Below are 19,968 nucleotides of genomic sequence, written 5' to 3' on the forward strand. Positions count from 1 at the left end.
TAGGAGTTTGTCATAAGTGTACAAGATGGACTTATGACACACGATGCAGATCTTTGGGATGTGTTTCCAGTAACAGAAGATAAAATTGATTTCATTAAGAATGGGCTGAGTAAGGAGTCTTTAGATAACATCTTATTGACTCTTGAGATGCATTCTAGTGGACACGTGCATATTGAACTTCTCTGTTTATGGAAACAATTCCAAGATGAGCGTCATCTTAATAGTCTTAGGAATCCGACTAAAAAAGGTCATGCTTGCCAATTTATAAGAAATTGGATGGGAAACATATCCTTGACTCATAGAAGGCGTTGAAGATGTTTCTGCACATAAAATCAGAGGAAAATTGTGAGCCACAATCACACTATTGTTTATATGCATGTGTTTTATTATTGTTTTTACTGTTTATTTTATTTACAACTGTGACCCATAGTTTGTCATGATAACATGTTACCCCTATAAAATCTCTCATCTTTCTCTCTATTTTTGCAGACCAAAAAGAAAGTAAAAACATGGTTGGATCTTCTGCACAAACATTGAAAAATATTTGTGTATTTTGTGGGTCGAGTCCTAGAAAAAATGAAGTGTTTATAGAAGTAGCGAATAATCTTGGAAAGATATTGGTTGAGAGAAAAATCCACTTGGTATAGGAGGAGGTCATATTGGGTTAATGAGATTTGTTTCAACATCTACTCATCTTGGAGGTAGTCAGGTTTTGGGTATTATTCCTATAGCCTTAGCTGAAGGAAATATTATAGGTGTTACGATTGGGGAGGAATTAAAAGTTTCTTCTATGTATGAAAGAATCACCAAAATGATTGAAAATTCTAATGCTTCTGCACAAACATTGAAAATTCATTTCAGAAAATTCATGACGAATGTTCGTCTCTGCTTCGACTGCCGACCAATTAATTGATGCTTTGGAAGCTTTTGTTCATAAGCATGATATGATGATAACAAAGATAAAATGGTCGCAATCAAGCAGTAAGAAAAGAAAGTTAGATCATTGATTCAAAACTCGTGGATTGGTTTGCTTTTGTGTCAGTTTATTATCTTCAATAATATTTCAGGTGATATCTCTTTCATTATGTACTCTCTATTAATAGTTATTTTAACATTAGGGACAATGTCATATTCTGATTGGGGAGAAACAAACTTATTAAAAAAAATTTATAAGAAAATAAAAATATATTATTTTAAAACAAAACCATATTTATTGTTTGTATCTTAGTAATTTTTGCAAAAATATCATTACATTACATGTTTAAAAGGTTTAAATTAGAAAATGTATTAATCTTTCTAAGAATGTTTAAATTTTTGTTTGAAAAAAAATTCAATTTTAATATTCTGATCACCATAAAAATATGATTTATGAAATCTTTTTGAATGATTAACCAATGTGATAAAATCAGTTATTAAAGTATATGGCCCAAGATATACCTGATAAGAGCGCCTAAAATTTTTAAACTAACACATATTTTGTGAGTGAGTGGAGAGGATTGAGAAAACAGCTTGCGAGCCTTTATTGATAATGAGAAAGGCTCTCTAATGTTTAGATCTTGAGTTCTTATTTTGAAAAAAAAAATATGATATATCTTGAAAAAAAAGAAAAAAGAAAAAAAAGAAAGATGTTGAAGATCTATGTAATTTTTAAGTTATATGCTACGACTCATTTATCTCTCATAAAAAAAAGAGAAAAAAAAAAGAGAGAAATATATTGTACAAATTAATAAATATGTGGTCAAGAAGCATAAACTTAGTCTGATTCCATGATGTTATAAAAAAAAGATCATAAAGAAAATATAATAAGAACAACTAGATTTTGAATCAATGAATTTTCTATCTTTTGATTAGTTTGGCTCGTTTGTCTGTCTTCATTCTGTAAACCATTTTCCAGAGCATTTATCTGTATTCCAACTCCATGAGAGAATCGTTCCCATAAATTGAAAAATTTATTAACCTGTGAGGATATGGAGTTGAGACTCTTACTAGGAATTTCTGGAGGCCATGTACATTTAACTACCTGAAAATAAGCTTTGAATTGATCAGTTCAGATTATTTCATAAATTATAATTATAATGATCTTTATATAACTTTGCCAGTTTTCAAATTTAATTTAAACACTTGGATAGTTCCGATTACATTTATATTTAAATTAATCAATATTTTTTGTATTGCTATTAACGCTTAAATTGCTAGGGACTAGTAATAAGCTGGTTGGGGGATGTGATAATCATAAAAATTGTACATTAATTAAATGTTTTATAATATAAATTTATAGTTTTTGTTTTATTAAATGTTTAATATTATATGTTTTATAATAAATTGTATAAAAAATAAGTTGTGTAATTATAAGTTTTTACCATTTTTACAGGTTCAATAAAACAAGAATAACCTTGGCGTTGCAAACGGGATTAAGATGATTCTTAAACCTATAGAAAGTTGATGATAATATCTACAATATTGGTGACAAACATGAGATAAAAATCATCTCACAATTGGGATCAAATTAAGAAACAAATAAAGTTACCAAAGGAGTGGCAGTTATACCATGCTCTAGCATTTTGACCATATCTCTAAAATTACTTGGTCAAATGGTGAAAAAATATACCACAATTCAAACAACTCAATTATCTACATGTTTTGTTTTATGTGGAAAAAAAATTTCGGATAGAAAGATTTTCAAAAGTGATGTGTATTAAAATATAATTACTTGGAACATCAATGAAGACTCTTGTGTAAAAAAATAATATTTTATTTGTGGTTGTCTCCCAAAATATGGCTATAAATAGAGGTACATTATAATGAATTGAGATATCCCTCATTTTATGAACAAACCTTTGAGTTCATAATATTTCTCTCATTATTTTTTTTTATTTCTTCAACTAAATATAATTAGCATGTTAATTTCATATTCAAAGTTTCACACTTTGAATAATGAATAGCTAACTTCCCAAAGTTGAGATGAAAATGTGAAACTCTTGACATGATAATAAGGTTATTAAAATGTAAGAATCTATGTTTTATATTATTTAATCATTATTTATTGTTTATGTTATATTAATTTCTTTAAGCATTATTATACCTACTTATAAGTGGGAGTTTTAATTTATTGTTGCTATATGTTATACTAAATTCTTGGAACCATTTAAATGTTAGTTTGGTATTACCAACCATTTAAAGTGGATGCCTTGATTAATTATATACGAATACATCATAATATTAATTTCTTGGAACCATTTAAAAGTTAGTTTGGTATTACCAACCATTTAAAGTGAATGCCTTGATTTATTATATATGAATATATCATAATATTAATTTCTTGGTATCATTTAAATGTTTGTTTGGTTTTACTAACCATTTAAAGTGGGAACCTTGATTTATTGTTTACAAATATATATATATAGCACAATTAATACTTGACAACATTTATAAGTTTTGGTATATATTATATACTTATAAGATAATAATATATAACATAATATAAATATGATTATTTAATATATTGGAACCATTTTATTAAGTGGATTTCAATAATATTCATTAGTGTTAACTTTATTAAAATATCAAGAGGGGATCATTTAATCTCAACTACTTAAATTAAAATTTGAACAATTAAAAATTACCAATTAAATATTCAAACAAGTAAACGAAAAAACAAAAACAAAAATACATTGTAGTGGACTTGTAATTATCTTAGCTTCCCTGTGGATACGATATTCGGACTCACTGAATTATACTACTTGTTGACAACCTGTTTTGGGAGTGCAACAATCAAAGTCGCATCACAGAAGCTGGCATTGACACAACCCTATACAAGACCCTTGCTCTGATATCAACTGAAACGACTACTACTTAAAATACTGCTTAAAATTTTGATACCTTAAAATTACATCTAAATGCGTGCATGAAATACTGCTTAAAGTGTACATTGTTAAAATAACAATAATCAACTAACAGGAAACATACTGTAATTTAAATAATAGATAAATCGTCAAATCTAGACTTACGTTTAAAATAATGCAATAAGAAAACAGATAAAAATCTTCACAATCATCAACATAATAGAATGACCAATGACGTAATAAAATAAATGAATGAAATGTTCATTTCCACTCTTATCCCATAAACATGATGTGCGGAAGAAATAAGGTCACCAGGTTAGCATGCGCACATCCAGCCCCGCCTACTCAGTCATCAGCGTCTCCCGTCTCCTCAACGATATGCTCACCTGCATCATTCACACTTAGTGAGTCTAAATACTCAACACACCTGTAACGTTGTATCAAGTACATATACATAACAAGCAACAGTGAAAAATACTGTAATGAAAATACAATTCATGATCGTAAAATTCGTATGCATAATCATAACCTGTCGAAGAATAAATATTTTCATAACATATCACTTCATATCAGCATATACGTGATCGTTTTCTTAATTTGAATTCCGTTCATTAGTTGTGACTTTTGCATTATCATGTCAGTCGATGGATCCATCTAAGTGTAACCGTGGTACTCGGCGGCGGGGACATCAGCGACATCATTACCCTTCCACTAAGACATGGCCTTACATGTCATAGTGTCATCGTATTAGTTACAGTCAACTCCCATCCTTCAAAAACATGACATCATATTCATCACTTAATAAAAACATACGTATACGTAAATTTTCTTAAAATCAAGCATGCGGCGTATTTTTCATAAATATTTAAAAATCATGTTTATGATAACATAAACGTTTAAAAACATGTAAAATCGTGTTTAGAACGCTGCTAGGACTAAAAACTCGACCCAGTTGCAAAATGACCATTTTGCCCCTAGAAACCCAAAATGACCATTTTACCCCTGAACCTCAAAATTTCGACCCAAAGCTTACCAAACTCCTTAAAACACCCCAAAACATATTTATAAACATTTCTTAGACAAAAACTTGAGCCCGTTTTAGAACTTACACAACTCGTTTTAAAAGTTGGACTGGGATCCCGGTTTTAATCTAAATCAACCCGAAACCTAACCAAATTTTTCCCAACTCAAACCATGACTCGAACCTACACAAGCAGCCTCTAAACCACAGGTTCCAGCCCATTTATGACCTCGAAACACGCCCCAAAGGTTGCTGGAATTTTGCTGCACCTACTAGCTGTAACCCTAATCATAACTATGGACCAAACCATCGGCCCTACACCTAACCAGCTTGGGCCAGCCTCGAACCAGCCCTTCCTAGCCCACCTTAGGACCCTCCTAGATGGAACAATCCCAAGCTCTCATCCCCTTGAACGCGCGTCTCTCGTTTCACCAAGAACCAACCGATCTAGCCCCCAACTTACCCTAGCTTCGCTCCATGCGTTGTCACTCTATCAGCCGACTATCGATCACTCCGAGGACTTGTCCTAGACCATTAACGTCCCAAACCAGCCTTTGGAACGAGTCATGTTTGGCTGCACAATTTCCATTACTCGATCTAACCGCCATGTGTTTCCTAGTACCCAAACGATCGGCTTCTCTCCCTTAGACCTGAACTGAAGCCCTCTCAAGCTTATCCACCAAGAGCTCGACATTTTGGTCCCTTAAAAATGTAGAGCAGAAACCCCATTACACAATAGGTCAAGAAAAGCATGAGCATGAGCAAGAACATGTGTAATCTTGAACAACCGAATTCAAAACATTTTGACATGCAATATCTATAAAACCTTCATGCATGGCACGCATCACAGCATAAATACAACATGAATGATGAGTAAAAGAAGATATATGATGTGCCTTAGAGTTTATATGATCAAAAGCTTGAAGATACGCGCGTGGGTAATGAAACGAAGTGGCGGGGGAGTAGTTTTCTTGAAGATTAATGGAGGCCGATGGTTTGCTGCTACAAAAGTGTTGTAGGCTACTGTTTTCACGTGAAGGAGGCTGTGAAGAATGAGGCTGGCAGCCACTTGGTGTTAAGTAGGTTTGGGGTTTATCTTAGGTGGTAATTAGGTTAAATAATGTGCAATATTAGGCCCTAATTGAAGGTTAAGTCGATAAAAAGGATTTTGAGCCCATTAATCATTAAAATAAACCCATCAAGCTCAAAAAAACTCCTGAAAAATATTTCGTTTAGGTACTTTTTTGAAAATATTGCCCGCATCTTCAAAAAGTCCCTCGATTCGTTAAATTTTGCGTACCGGTTAAAAATCTGACCCGACGAGTGAAAATACTCCACCAAAGCCTATTTTCAAAAATCAACTTTAATTACACCATATATCAAATAATTAAATATAATTTTTTTAATAAAAATATTTTTCTTTAGTTATCTCCGATCTCCGTTCTTCGTTCGAGTGCGAAAACTACTAAAAGTCCTTATGCATAAAACTTTAATAAACAAAGAATTAAAACATTTATTCATGTTAAAATCATAAATTTAATGCATTAAAATAATTTAATTAAAATACATAAGATATTGATAACTTGCATGCGTGTGGTTTATGTGTAACTTCAAATTTTCGATATGTTACATTGATAGTACGTGCAAGAACCTTTAGTCATGGTTAGCGTACAATACGGTCCCTTCAACACATATATCCCGATGAAATCTGCAACCATTGGTATATCGAGAGTTGCATATGAATTTGATAACGATGCGATGTATCTTTGAGTACTAACAGTGACATGGTATGTGCAATTAGGAAAACACCTTTCCCTAAAGCACATTTCTTGCTCTGTTCAGAGACTCCTTGCATTATTAACTCATCATATCACATAGAATATCTTCACACGTAGGCGAACGGTGAATCCCCGACTACAATGCATTTACTCCTGCGTATTTCAAAACTACACCCAACCTCTCCACCTGATGACCCTCGATGGAGTCGGTAAACGGATCAAAGTGCATGCTAGTACATAAGCCCCTACATTATCCCGGGTCAAAGGACTAATGGTGTTCAACCATAACTGCGGACTATTCCACTTGATATGAAACGTCTAATTATTTAAAAATGCGAAAATATTTTTATTTATTTTTATTTTTTATTTTTTATAAAGCTCACGTTTTTTAAAAACAAGCATTCGAAAATTTTGCATGCATGCAGTCCTACTTAAAATATCATTTAAAATTAATCATAGTATTTGCCAATAAAAATATAACGGAACATAAAAAATAAAAACCCTAACATCCAACAGTGAAATAAATAAGTGTATTATTCATAAAATGTATAAAAATATAATTAAACATATAATTTAAATAAAATCATAGATGCATGCATTCAGGTTACGTAGATTAAATTTCATGGACCTTACAACTCTCCCCCCCTTAAATAAAATTTTTTCCTCGAAATTTAGAACGTACCGAATAACTCCGGGTACCGACTCCTCATCTCGGTCTCCATCTCCCATGTGGCTTCTTCCTCAGAGTGATTCAGCCACTTGACTTTGACCAAGTGGATCACCTTGTTCTGAAGCCTCTTCTCATGCCTGTCCAGTATCTGAGTGGGTTTCTCCTCAAATGACAAGTGTGGTGTCAGCTGAAATAGCTCATAGTTCATCACATGCGAAGGATTCGATATGTACTTCCGTAGCATAGAGACGTCGAACACATTATGAACTCCCGCCATATTCGACGGTAATGCAACTATGTATGCGACTGTACCAACTCTCTCTATGATCTCGAATGGTCCGATGAATCTAGGGCTGAGCTTGCCCTTCTTCCTGAACCTCATCACACCCTTCATCAGTGCGACCTTCACGAAAACATGATCCTCTACTGCGAACTCAAAATCTCGCTGGCTCTGATCTGCATAACTCTTCTGACGGCTCTGAGTGGTCTTCATTCTGTCTTGAATCCGGACCACTAGCTCTGTTGTCTGCCTGACAATATCCGGACCCAACTCTGCTCACTCTCCCACCTCATCCCAATAAACTGGAGACCTACAATTCCTATCGTACAGTGCCTCATATGGAGCCATACCTATCGATGCCAGATAACTGTTGTTGTATGGGAACTCACAAGCGATCACTTCGGCTCCCAGCTGCCCTGGAAGTCGATAATGCAAGCTCGGATTAGGTCGTCTAGAATCTGAATCACCCTCTCTGACCATCCGTCTGTCTGAGGATGAAAAGCAGTACTGAATAGTAACTTAGTACCCAACGCCTGATGGAGAATCTTCCAGAACACAGACGTGAACCTTAGATCCCTGTTTGACACGATGGACACTGAAATCCCGTGAAGTCTGACTATCTTTCTGATGTACAGCTCTGCGTACTAAGTCATGGTGAAAGTCTTCCTGATCAGTAGAAAATGAGTTTATTTAGTAAGCCAATCAACAATAACCCACATGGCATTAAACCTTCCAGCAGTCCTCGGAAGCCCCGTCACAAAATCCATGGTGATGTTCTCCCATTTCCATTTGAAAATAGGGAGTGGTCTCAGCTTCCCTGCATGTCTTTGATGCTCTGCCTTGACCTGCTGACAAGCCAAACACTCAGAAAACAAAACGCTGAATATCTTGCTTCATGCCCGGCCACCAATAAAGAGCCTGAAGGTCTTTATACATCTTCGTACTCCAAGGATGTTTGGAGTATGGGGTGTTGTGGGCCTCACTCAAGATATATGCTCTCAGGGAATCACTGTCAAGACGGTCTATATATCAGACTATGTTGTCCACAACTGCATACAGTCTCTGGCCCTTAGCCTCGTCCCTCTGTCTCCACTTCTGTAGTTGCTCGTCAGGAGTCTGCCCTGCCCGGATTTTGTCTCTCAATGTCGGCTGTACTGTCAGAGTAGCAAGATTCGGGGCATCGCCCCTGGCATAAACTGCAAGCTCAAATCTCTTAATCTCCGCCTGCAGTGGTATCCGTACTGACATATGGACAATCACTGCGTGCTTCCTGCTCAGAGCATCGGCAACCACTTTAGCCTTACCTGGGTGGTAGCTAATGTCACAGTCAAAATCCTTCACTAGCTCTAGTCATCTCCTCTGTCTCATATGCAGCTCTTTCTGAGTGAAGAAGAACTTCAGGCTCTTGTGATCAGTAAAAATCCTGCACTTCTGCCAATACAGATAGTGTCTCCAAATCTTCAGGACAAATACCATTGCTGCTAGCTCGAGATCACGAGTCATATAATTCTTCTCATGAATCTTCAGCTGTCTGGATGCGTAGGCTATAACTCTGTCATGCTGCATCAACACCACACTCAAACCAAGCTTCGATGCATCTGTATAAACCACAAACTCTCCCTGCTCTAATGGCGTAGCTAGAACTTGTGTTGTGTGATAAACATAAAAATTGTACATTAATTAAATGTTTTATAATATAAATATATAGTTTTTGTTTTATTAAATGTTTAAATATTATATGTTTTATAATAAATTGTATAAAATATAAGTTGTTGTGTAATTACAAGTTTTTACTATTTTTTACAGGTTCGATAAAACAAGAATAAACTTGGAGTTTCAAATAGGATTAAGATGATTCTTGGACCTGTAGAAAGTTGATGTTAATATCTACAATATTGATGGCAAGCATGAGATAAAAATCTTCTCACAAGTGGGATCAAATTAAGCAACAAATAAAGTTACCCAAGGAGTGGCAGTTTTACCATGCTCTAGTATTTTGACCATATCTCTCAAATTACTTGGTCAAATGGTTTGAAAAAAATACCACAACTAGACAACTCAATTATCCACATGATTCTTTTTATGTGAAGAAGCAAATTCGGAGAAGAAGATTTTCAAAAGTGATGTGTAATATAATATAATATCTTGGAACATCAATGAAGACTTTTATGTAAAAAAATAATATTTTATTTGTGGTTGTCTCCCCAAATTTGGCTATAAATAGGGGTGCATTGTAATGTATTGAGATATCCCTCATTCTATGAACAAACCTTTGAGTTCATAATATTTTTCTCTATATTTTTTCTTTATTTCTTCATTTAAATATAATTAGCATGATAATTTCATATTCAAAGTTTTACACTTTGAATAATGAATAGCTAACTTCCTAAAGTTGAGATGAAAAGGTGAAACTTTTGGCATGATAATAAGGTTACTAAAAGATAAGAATCTATGTTTTATATTATTTAATCATTATTTATTGTTTATGTTATATTTATTTCTTTAAGTATTTTTATACCCTATTTATAAGTGTGAGTTTTGATTTATTGTTGCTATATGTTACACTAAATTCTTGGAACCATTTAAATGTTAGTTTGGTTTTACCAACCATTTAAAGTGGGAACCTTGACTTACTATATATAAATATATCATAATATTAATTTATTGGTACCATTTAAATGTTAGTTTGGTTTTACCAAACATTTAAAGTGGGAACCTTGATTTAATGTTTACAAATATATATAGAACGATAAATACTTGACCACATTTATAAGTTTTAGTATATATTATATACTTATAAGATAATAATATATAACATAATATAAATATGATTATTTAATTTATTGGAACCATTTTATTAAGTGGATATCAATATTGTTCGTTAATGTTAACTTTATTAAAATACCAAGAGTGGATCCTTTAATCTCAACTACTTAAATTAAAATCTGAACAATTAAAATTTACCCATTAAAGATTCAAACAATTAAAATTAAAAGAAACAAAAACAAAAACAAAACAAAAAGACATTGTAGTGGACTTGTAATTACCTTAGCTTCCCTGTGGATACGATATCGGACTCAATGAATAATACTACTTGTGGACAACCTGATCTTGGGAGTGCAACAATCAGAGTCGCAACAAGTTTTTGGCGCCGTTGTCGCGGAAGTATAATTTAATTTCAAGTCTATTTAATTTTGTTTATAGTTTATTTTTCTTTATTATTGCTTTTGTGTGTTTTTATTCTTTTGCATTTGCATGAGCATTTGGTCACGTACACTTAGTGGTCGACTCATTCGAAATAACCCTTTATTTTTACAAAACATGGCGGAAGAACCCATCCAAGAAAATAAAGATGAAATTCAATCTCAACATGATCATGATAGACGAAGAACACTTAGAGATCACATGAATCCTACACGTACTAGTGCACCTTCATGTCTAGTTTTTCCCCCTGATGCATCTCATTTCAATTTTAAGCCTGGTATTATCCAAATTTTACCCAACTTTCATGGATTAGATTCTGAAAATCCATACATGCATTTACGAGAGTTTGAAGAAGTGTGCAACACATATAATGATCTAAATTGTAGCATGAACATCATTCGACTTAAGCTTTTTCCTTTTTCTTTAAAAGATAAAGCTAAAACTTGGCTACAAATTTTAGATCGGGATCCATTCGAACTTGGGATGAATTGCAACAACAATTTTTGAAAAAGTTTTTTCCATCGCATAGAACAAATTCTTTCAAAAGACAAATCATCAATTTCACTCAAAAACAAGGAGAAACTTTTTATCAGTGTTGGGATAGATACAAAGAATTGCTTAATCTTTGTCCACATCATGGTTTTGAAATTTGGAGGGTTGTTTCTCAATTTTATGAAGGCTTAACACCTAAAGATAGGCAAATGATTGAATTTATGTGTAATGGAACATTTGAAGATAAAGATCCAAAAGAGGCAATTGAGTATTTCGATTCATTAGCTGAAAATGCTCAAAATTGGGACATTATAGGTACAATCGAACCATCAAACAAGATTCAATCTCCTACATCTGATGGAGGTATGTACACTCTCAAAGATGAACATGATCTTCAAGCTAGATTTACCTCTTTGGCAAGAAAAGTTGAGGCACTTGAATTGAAAAAGAATGGTCAATTAAAATCTGTTCAAGAAATTGTGTGTCACATCTGTGATACAAGTGATCATTTTACAAAAGATTGTCCCACTTTGCCCTCTTTTAAAGAATGTCTCCATGAACAAGCCAATGTTTTGAACAATTTCAAAAGACCAAATTTTGAACAATTTTCTCAAAATTACAATCCAGGTTGGCGAAATCATCCAAATTTTAGTTGGAGGAATGATAATGCTGCACAATTTCTACAACCACATTTTCAAAATCAACAAAATTTTCAAAACTATGCACCTTATGTTCCTCCACCTAAAAGGAATTTGGAAGATTTATTGAATTCTTTCATTGCAAAGCAAGAGTCTATCAATACTCAAACTGCTCAAACCATGACAGATTTGAAAGATACTCTTGCTAAATTTGCATCTGCACTTAATGTTCATGAAAAAGGTAAATTTCCTTCACAACCTCTGCCTAATCCCAAGGATCATCATTCACAAACTGGAACTTCTGGAACTCAACCGATGGATCAAGTAAAATCTGTTATTACCCTTCGAAGTGGTAAGGTTGTGGAAAAATCCATTCTTGAACCTTGTGAAGATGATGATAAATCAACTTCAAAGGGTAAGGAAGTGGAACCCATAACTTGCGAAGAGGAGGTTCAACAGATAGTGTCACCACCATAACTTTTAAACAATTAAAAGTTAATATTCCTTTATTAGATGCAATAAAACAAGTACCATCATATGCCAAATTTTTGAAAGACTTGTGCACTGTGAAAAGAAAATTGAATGTGAAAAAAAAAAGCATTTTTAGCCGAACAAGTAAGTGCAATCATTCAAAATAATAATACTTTGAAATACAAAGACCCGGGTTGTCCTACTATTTCTTGTATTATTGGAGAACGAAAAATTAAAAAAGCATTGCTTGACCTTGGAGCTAGTGTGAATTTACTTCCATATTCAGTTTATCAAGAACTCAATCTAGGCGAGTTAAAACCTACTTCGGTAACACTTTTACTTGCTGATAGATCTGTTAAAGTGCCAAGAGGTATGGTAGAAGACGTGTTGGTCCAAGTTGATAACTTTGTATATCCTGTCGATTTCATAGTTTTAGTTACACAACCTATTGAAGCTTGTAATACAATTCCTGTAATTTTAGGTCGTCCATTTTTAGCAACTTCTAATGCTCTTATAAATTGCAGGAATGGAATAATGAAGTTGTCATTTGGTAACATGACCTTGGAGCTTAATGTGTTTAATCTTTGTAAGCAACCACATGACAAAGGAGATGAAAGTGAAGATGAAAATCTTATTGAAACTCTTGTGGAAGAAAACATTCAAGAAGGGAGTACTCGTGATCAATTAGATATTTGTTCAATTGAAACTGTGAAAGAAAATATTGAAATTGATCTTGATGATTTTATCAGGTATCACTCGTTACCAGGATCAGAGAAAGAATTCGATGCAAAATATGAAAACAAAGACGAACCACACATATTGGAGTTAAAACCCTTGCCAGAAGAATTGAAGTATGCATTTCTTGGAGAAGATGGACATATCAAATGGTAATTTCTTCCAAACTAGAAAGTGATCAAGAAGGTAAATTAGTTGATATGCTTAAAAGACATAAAAATGCAATAGGTTGGACACTAAAAGATCTCAAGGGCATTAATCCACTAATTTGCACTCACAAAATTAACTTAGAAAAAAATGCAAAAACATCTCAACAACCAGAAAGGAGATTAAATCCACACATGAAAGATGTTGTGAAAACTGAAGTTCTCAAACTACTTGATGTTGGGATTATCTACCCTATTTCTGATAGTAAGTGGATAAGCCCAACATAAGTAGTTCCAAAAAAATCTGGGATCATAGTGATAAAAAATGAAAAAGGTGAATTGTTAACAAGTCGAGTCCCATCTAGTTGGCGGATGTGTATTGATTATAGAAAATTAAATGACGCCACTAGAAAAGATCATTTTCCATTACCATTTTTGGATCAAATTTTAGAAAGAGTAGCAGGTCATCCATACTACTGTTTTCTTGATGGATATTCAGGTTATTATCAAATTCCCATTGCACTCAAAGATCAAGATAAAACTACATTCACATGTCTTTTTGGAACATTTGCATTTAGAAGGATGCCATTTGGATTATGCAATGCTCCAGCAACATTTCAAAGATGTATGCTAAGTATTTTTAGCGACATGGTTGAAAATTGTTTGGAAATTTTCATGGATGATTTAATTGTCTTTGGAAATACATTTGATAATTGTCTTGAAAATTTGGAAAAAGTTTTAAAAAGATGCGAGGAAAAAGGTCTTATTTTAAATTGGGAAAAATGTCATTACATGATTACTTCTGGAATTGTTTTGGGACATGTCGTGTCATCTCATGGAATTGAAGTTGATAAAGAAAAAGTTGATGTCATTGCCAATTTACCCCCTCCAAAAACCATTAAAGAAATTCGTTCATTTTTGGGGAATGCTGGATTTTATAGGAGGTTTATAAAGGACTTTAGTTTAATCTCTAAACCCATTTGTAACCTCTTAACAAAAGACACTGCATTTTAGTGGACTCAAGAATGTCAAAATTCTTTTGATAAAATCATTCGACATTTAACATCAGCTCCTATCATGCAACCTCCTGATTGGTCTTTACCATTTGAAATCATGTGCGATGCGAGTGGTTATGCAGTCGGTGCAGTACTGGGTCAAAGAAGAAACGGTAAGCCTTATGTGATATATTATGCAAGTAGAACTTTAAACAATGCTCAAATGAATTACTCCACGACTGAAAAAGAACTACTTGCTGTAATATTTGCACTAGATGAATTTCGTTCTTATTTGATTGGATCAACGACTATTGTGTTTACTGATCATTCTGCTATTAGATATTTGTTGACCAAACAGGATGCAAAGCCAAGACTGATACGATGGATTTTGTTGCTCCAAGAATTTGACATTGTAATCAAAGATAAAAAAATAACCGAGAATATCGTAGCAGATCATTTATCGAGACTAGTAACAGGATCATCTTGTGAAATGACACCAATTAACGATAATTTTCCTGATGAACATCTATTTTCAGTTACTACTACACCTTGGTTTGCTAACATAGTAAATTTTCTTGTGACAGGAAAAATGCCACCGCAATGGAGTTCTCAAGATAAAAGAAAATTTTTGAATGAGGTAAAAAACTTTTATTGGGATGATCCATATTTGTTCAAGTATTGTCCGGATCAAATTTTTCGACGTTGCATACCCGACAATGAGGTAAGTAGTGTCATTAAATTTTGTCATTCAGAAGCATGCGGAGGACATTTTTCTTCAAAGAAAACAGCTGCAAAAATCTTGCAGTGTGGATTTTATTGGCCCACTTTTTTTAAATACACCCACGAAATCTGCAAGATCTGTGAAAATTTTCTAAATTTGGGTGCAATTTCAAAAAGAAACATGATGCCTTTGAATCCTATCATTGAAATTGAAATCTTTGACTGTTGGGGAATTGATTTTATGGGACCTTTTCCACCGTCGTTTGGATACTTGCATATTTTAGTTGCAGTTGATTATGTTTCCAAATAGATAGAGGCAATTCCACGTCGAACAAATGATCATAAAATCGTCATCAAATTTTTGAAAGAAAATATTTTTAGTAGAATCGGAATTCCTCGAGCTATGATAAGTGATGGGGGAACTCACTTTGTTAATAAACCATTTGCTTCATTAATGAAAAAATATGGTATTACTCATAAAGTAACTACTCCTTATCATCCTCAAACAAATGGACAAGTTGAATTAGCTAATAGGGAGATAAAGCAAATTTTGGAAAAAACTGTTAACTCAAATAGAAAAGATTGGTCTCTGCGACTTAGTGATGCACTTTGGGCATATCGAACAGCTTTTAAAACATCATTGAATATGTCTCCCTATAGGTTGGTTTATGGAAAACATTGTCATTTGCCTGTGGAATTGGAACATAAAGCTTATTGGGTGATCAAAACTTTAAATTCAAGCATGGACGATGCCAACAAATTGCGTAAATTGCAACTTAATGAACTTGATGAACTCAGAAATGGCGCATATGAGAATTCAAGGATTTATAAAGCAAAAATCAAGTCATTTCATGATAAAAAAATTCTTAGAAAATCTTTTGAGATTGGTAAAAAAGTTTTGCTTTATAATTCTCGACTTCACATATTCCCAGGAAAATTACGATCAAGATGGAACGGGCCATATGTTGTAAAGGATGTATATCCTTATGGAGCTGTGGATATTGAAAATACTAAAAATGGTGATGTTTTTAAAGTGAATGGACAAAGGCTTAAACCATTTTTGGAAAATGAAATCTTTCAAGAAGAGTTTATTTCCCTTTCTGATCCTTAAATTTTTATGTTGCATTTAATTTTGTTTGTTTTTATTTCAGGTTTCTTTAATCTTTTTATTTCCCGGTTAAATGGCGGATAACGGTACTCTGTCACTCTCATAGTCGGTTAAATCAGTTTTCCACAATTGCTGATACAAAAATTAAAAAAAAATCATTTCTTTTCTTTTCAAAATGGATGAAATTCTCTCAAAAATTTGTAAATATTTTCCATCTGTTTCTGAAAATGTTCTAAGAAAAATTTATGCAAGAAGGTGTGAAAGATTGAGATTGCTCATGCAAAAAGGAATTCCAGAAGATATTCGTCTTCTAATAGAAGCTAAGGTCCGATTAGGAGGAGAAGTTCCACAATCATTGCTCATTCGGTATTTGCCTGGATTAGGAAAAAGCACTTATGCGAAAAAACGAAGAGCCAAAAGTTTAAGGGTTTGTCATAAGTGTGCAAGATGGACTTGTGACAAATGATGCAGATCTTTGGGATGTGTTTCCAATAACAGAGAAGATAAAATTGGTTTCATTAAGAATGAGATGAGTAAGGAGTCTTTGGATAACATCTTATTGACTCTTGAGACGCATTCTAGTGGACATGTGCATATTGAACTACTCCGTTTATGGTAACAATTCCAAGATGAGCATCATAGTCTTGGGAATCCGACTAAAAAAGACCCTGTTTGCCAATTTATAAGAAAATTGGATGGGAACCATAACCTCGACTCATAGAAGGCGTTGAAACCGTTTCTGGACGTAAAAGAAAAGGGGAAAGTTAAAATTCACGACGGATGCTCATATGTGCTTCGACTGCCGACCAATTAATTGATAATTTGGAAGCTTTTGTTCATAAGCATGATCCGATGATAACAAAGATCAATTGGTCGCAATCAAGCAGTAAGAAAAGGAAGTTGGATCATTGATTCAAAAGTCGTGGATTGGTTTGCGTTTGTTTCAGTTTGTTATCTTCAATAAATTCCAGGTGATATCTCTTTCATTATGTACTCTTTATTAATAATTATTTTGACATTAGGGACAATGTCATATTCTGATTGGGGGGAGAACAAACTTATAAAAAAAATAAATTTTAAAAAAATATTTAAAAAAAATATAAAAATATATATATTATTTTATAATAAAATCATGTTTATTGCTTGTATCTTTGTAATTTTTGCAAAAATATCATACATTACATATTTGAAAGGTTTAAATTAGGAAATGTATTAATCTATCTAAGGATGTTTAATTTTTATTTTAAAAAAAGTCAATTTTAATATTCTGATCAATATAAAAATATGATTTATGAAATCTTTTTGAGTGATTAACCATTGTGATAAAATCAGGCATTAAAGTATATGGCCTAAGATATACCTTATAAGAGTGCCTAAAATTTTAAACTCACACATATTTTGTGAGTGAGTGGAGAGGACTGAGAAAACAGCTTTCGAGCCTTTATTGATCATGAGATAGACTATCTATTGTTTAGATCTTGAGTTCTTATTTTGAAAAAAAAATGATATTTCCTGGAAAAAAAAAGAGGAGAAAAATACAAAAAGAAAGATATTGAAGATCTATGTAATTTTTAAGTTATATTCTACGACCCATATATCTCTCATAAAAAAAATAAAAAAAAAAGAAAGAGAGAAATTTATTGTACAAATTAAATAAATATGTGGTCAAGAAGCATAAACTTAGTCTGATTCCATGATGTTATGAAAAAAAAAGAAAAAAATATATAATAAGAACAACTAGATTTTGAATCAATGTATTTTCTATCTTTTGATTAGTTTGGCTCGTCTGTCTGTCTGCATTCTGTAAACCATTTTTCTGAGCATTTATCTGTATTCCAACTCCATGAGAGAAATCGTTGCCATAAATTGAAACATTTATTAACCTGTGAGGATATAGAGTTGAGACTCTTACTATGAATTTCTGAAGGTCGTGTACATTTAACTACCTGAAATAAGCTTTGAATTGATCATCTCAAATTATTACATAAATTATAATTATGATGATCTTGATATAACTTTGACAGTTTTCAAATTTAATTTAAACACTTAGATAGTTCTGATTACATTTATATTTAAATTAATCAATATGTTTTGTATTGCTATTAACGCTTAAATTGCTAGGGACTAGCAATAAGCTGGTTGGGAGGTGTGATAAACATAAAAATTGTACATTAATTAAATGTTTTATAATATAAATATATACTTTTTGTTTTATTAAATGTTTAAATATTATATGTTTTATAATAAATTGTATAAAATATAAGTTGTTGTGTAATTACAAGTTTTTACTATTTTTTACAGGTTCGATAAAACAAGAATAAACTTTGAGTTTCAAATGGGATTAAGATGATTCTTGGACGTGTAGAAAGTTGATGTTAATATCTACAATATTGATGGCAAACATGAGATAAAAATCTTCTCACAAGTGGGATCAAATTAAGCAACAAATAAAGTTACCAAAGGAGTGATAGTTTTACCATGCTCTAGTATTTTGACCATATCTCTCAAATTACTTGGTCAAATGGTTTGAAAAAAATACCACAACTAGACAACTCAATTATCCACATGTTTCTTTTTATGTGAAGAAGCAAATTCGGAGAAGAAGATTTTCAAAAGTGACGTATAATATAATATAATATCTTGGAACATCAATGAAGACTTTTGTGTAAAAAAATAATATTTTATTTGTGGTTGTCTCCCCAAATTTGGCTATAAATAGGGGTGCATTGTAATGTATTGAGATATCCCTCATTCTATGAACAAACCTTTGAGTTCATAATATTTCTCTCTATATTTTTCCTTTATTTCTTCATTTAAATATAATTAGCATGATAATTTCATATTCAAAGTTTTACACTTTGAATAATGAATAGCTAACTTCCTAAAGTTGAGATGAAAAGGTGAAACTCTTGACATGATAATAAGTTTACTAAAAGGTAAGAATCTATGTTTTATATTATTTAATCATTATTTATTGTTTATGTTATATTTATTTCTTTAAGTATTTTTATACCCTACTTATAAGTGGGAGTTTTGATTTATTGTTGCTATATGTTACACTAAATTCTTGGAACCATTTAAATGTTACTTTGGTTTTACCAACCATTTAAAGTGGGAACCTTGACTTACTATATATAAATATATCATAATATTAATTTAGTGGTACCATTTAAATGTTAGTTTGGTTTTACCAACCATTTAAAGTGGGAACCTTGATTTAGTGTTTACAAATATATTGTAAAGCCCGAGAATTGAGTACCGTAATCTGAAATGAATTGGGTATATTTATCGTAATCTGAAAATTAATCTGAAATGATTTATTGATTAATGAATGGGATATAAACGGGACACGTGGATATTAGATTTTGAATTGAGGAGTATTGCTTGTGCGTGACCCGAAGATCTCGCGCATATGCGTGGAAAGTGTGCGCGCATATGCGCGAGCCATGAGAGAAGCCAAGGAGGAAGTCCAGAGGAGTTGGCGCACATGCGCGATAAGAACAGGCGCACATGCGCGCAACTGGCAGAGACTTTGGCGCATATGCGCCGGATGGAGGTTTGCATATGCGCGAAGGGAGATACGCCGAGACAGTAGGTCTCGCGCATATGCGCGAGACTTGGGCGCGCATATGCGCGAGTCATGCAAAACGTAAAGAAGCCACGCTTGTATGCAGGCGTGAGACGTATATATATATATATATATATATATTTATATATATATATATATATATAAACGTTGATAGATTCATTCGGAGGAAATCGAGAAAAGCTTCTGTATATATGTTGAAAATCCTTACGCCTTTTTGCGAGAAATCCGTCCGTCTGATTTTAAATCTGATGACAGTATCATGTTCCTAGCGACGACAGC

The 19,968-nt window shown here is 32.9% G+C and overlaps 1 non-coding gene across 1 annotated transcript; it reads right to left on the minus strand.

The window, feature by feature from the left end:
• Positions 1 to 11,329: 11,329 nt before the first annotated feature.
• LOC140824920 (small nucleolar RNA R71) lies at positions 11,330 to 11,438 on the minus strand. The gene has a single exon (XR_012116534.1). It is a non-coding gene; the product is annotated as a small nucleolar RNA R71 (small nucleolar RNA).
• Positions 11,439 to 19,968: the final 8,530 nt, after the last annotated feature.

Source organism: Primulina eburnea, chromosome 2 (genome assembly GCF_022965805.1).
Source record: "Primulina eburnea isolate SZY01 chromosome 2, ASM2296580v1, whole genome shotgun sequence".
Taxonomy (NCBI): domain Eukaryota; kingdom Viridiplantae; phylum Streptophyta; class Magnoliopsida; order Lamiales; family Gesneriaceae; genus Primulina; species Primulina eburnea.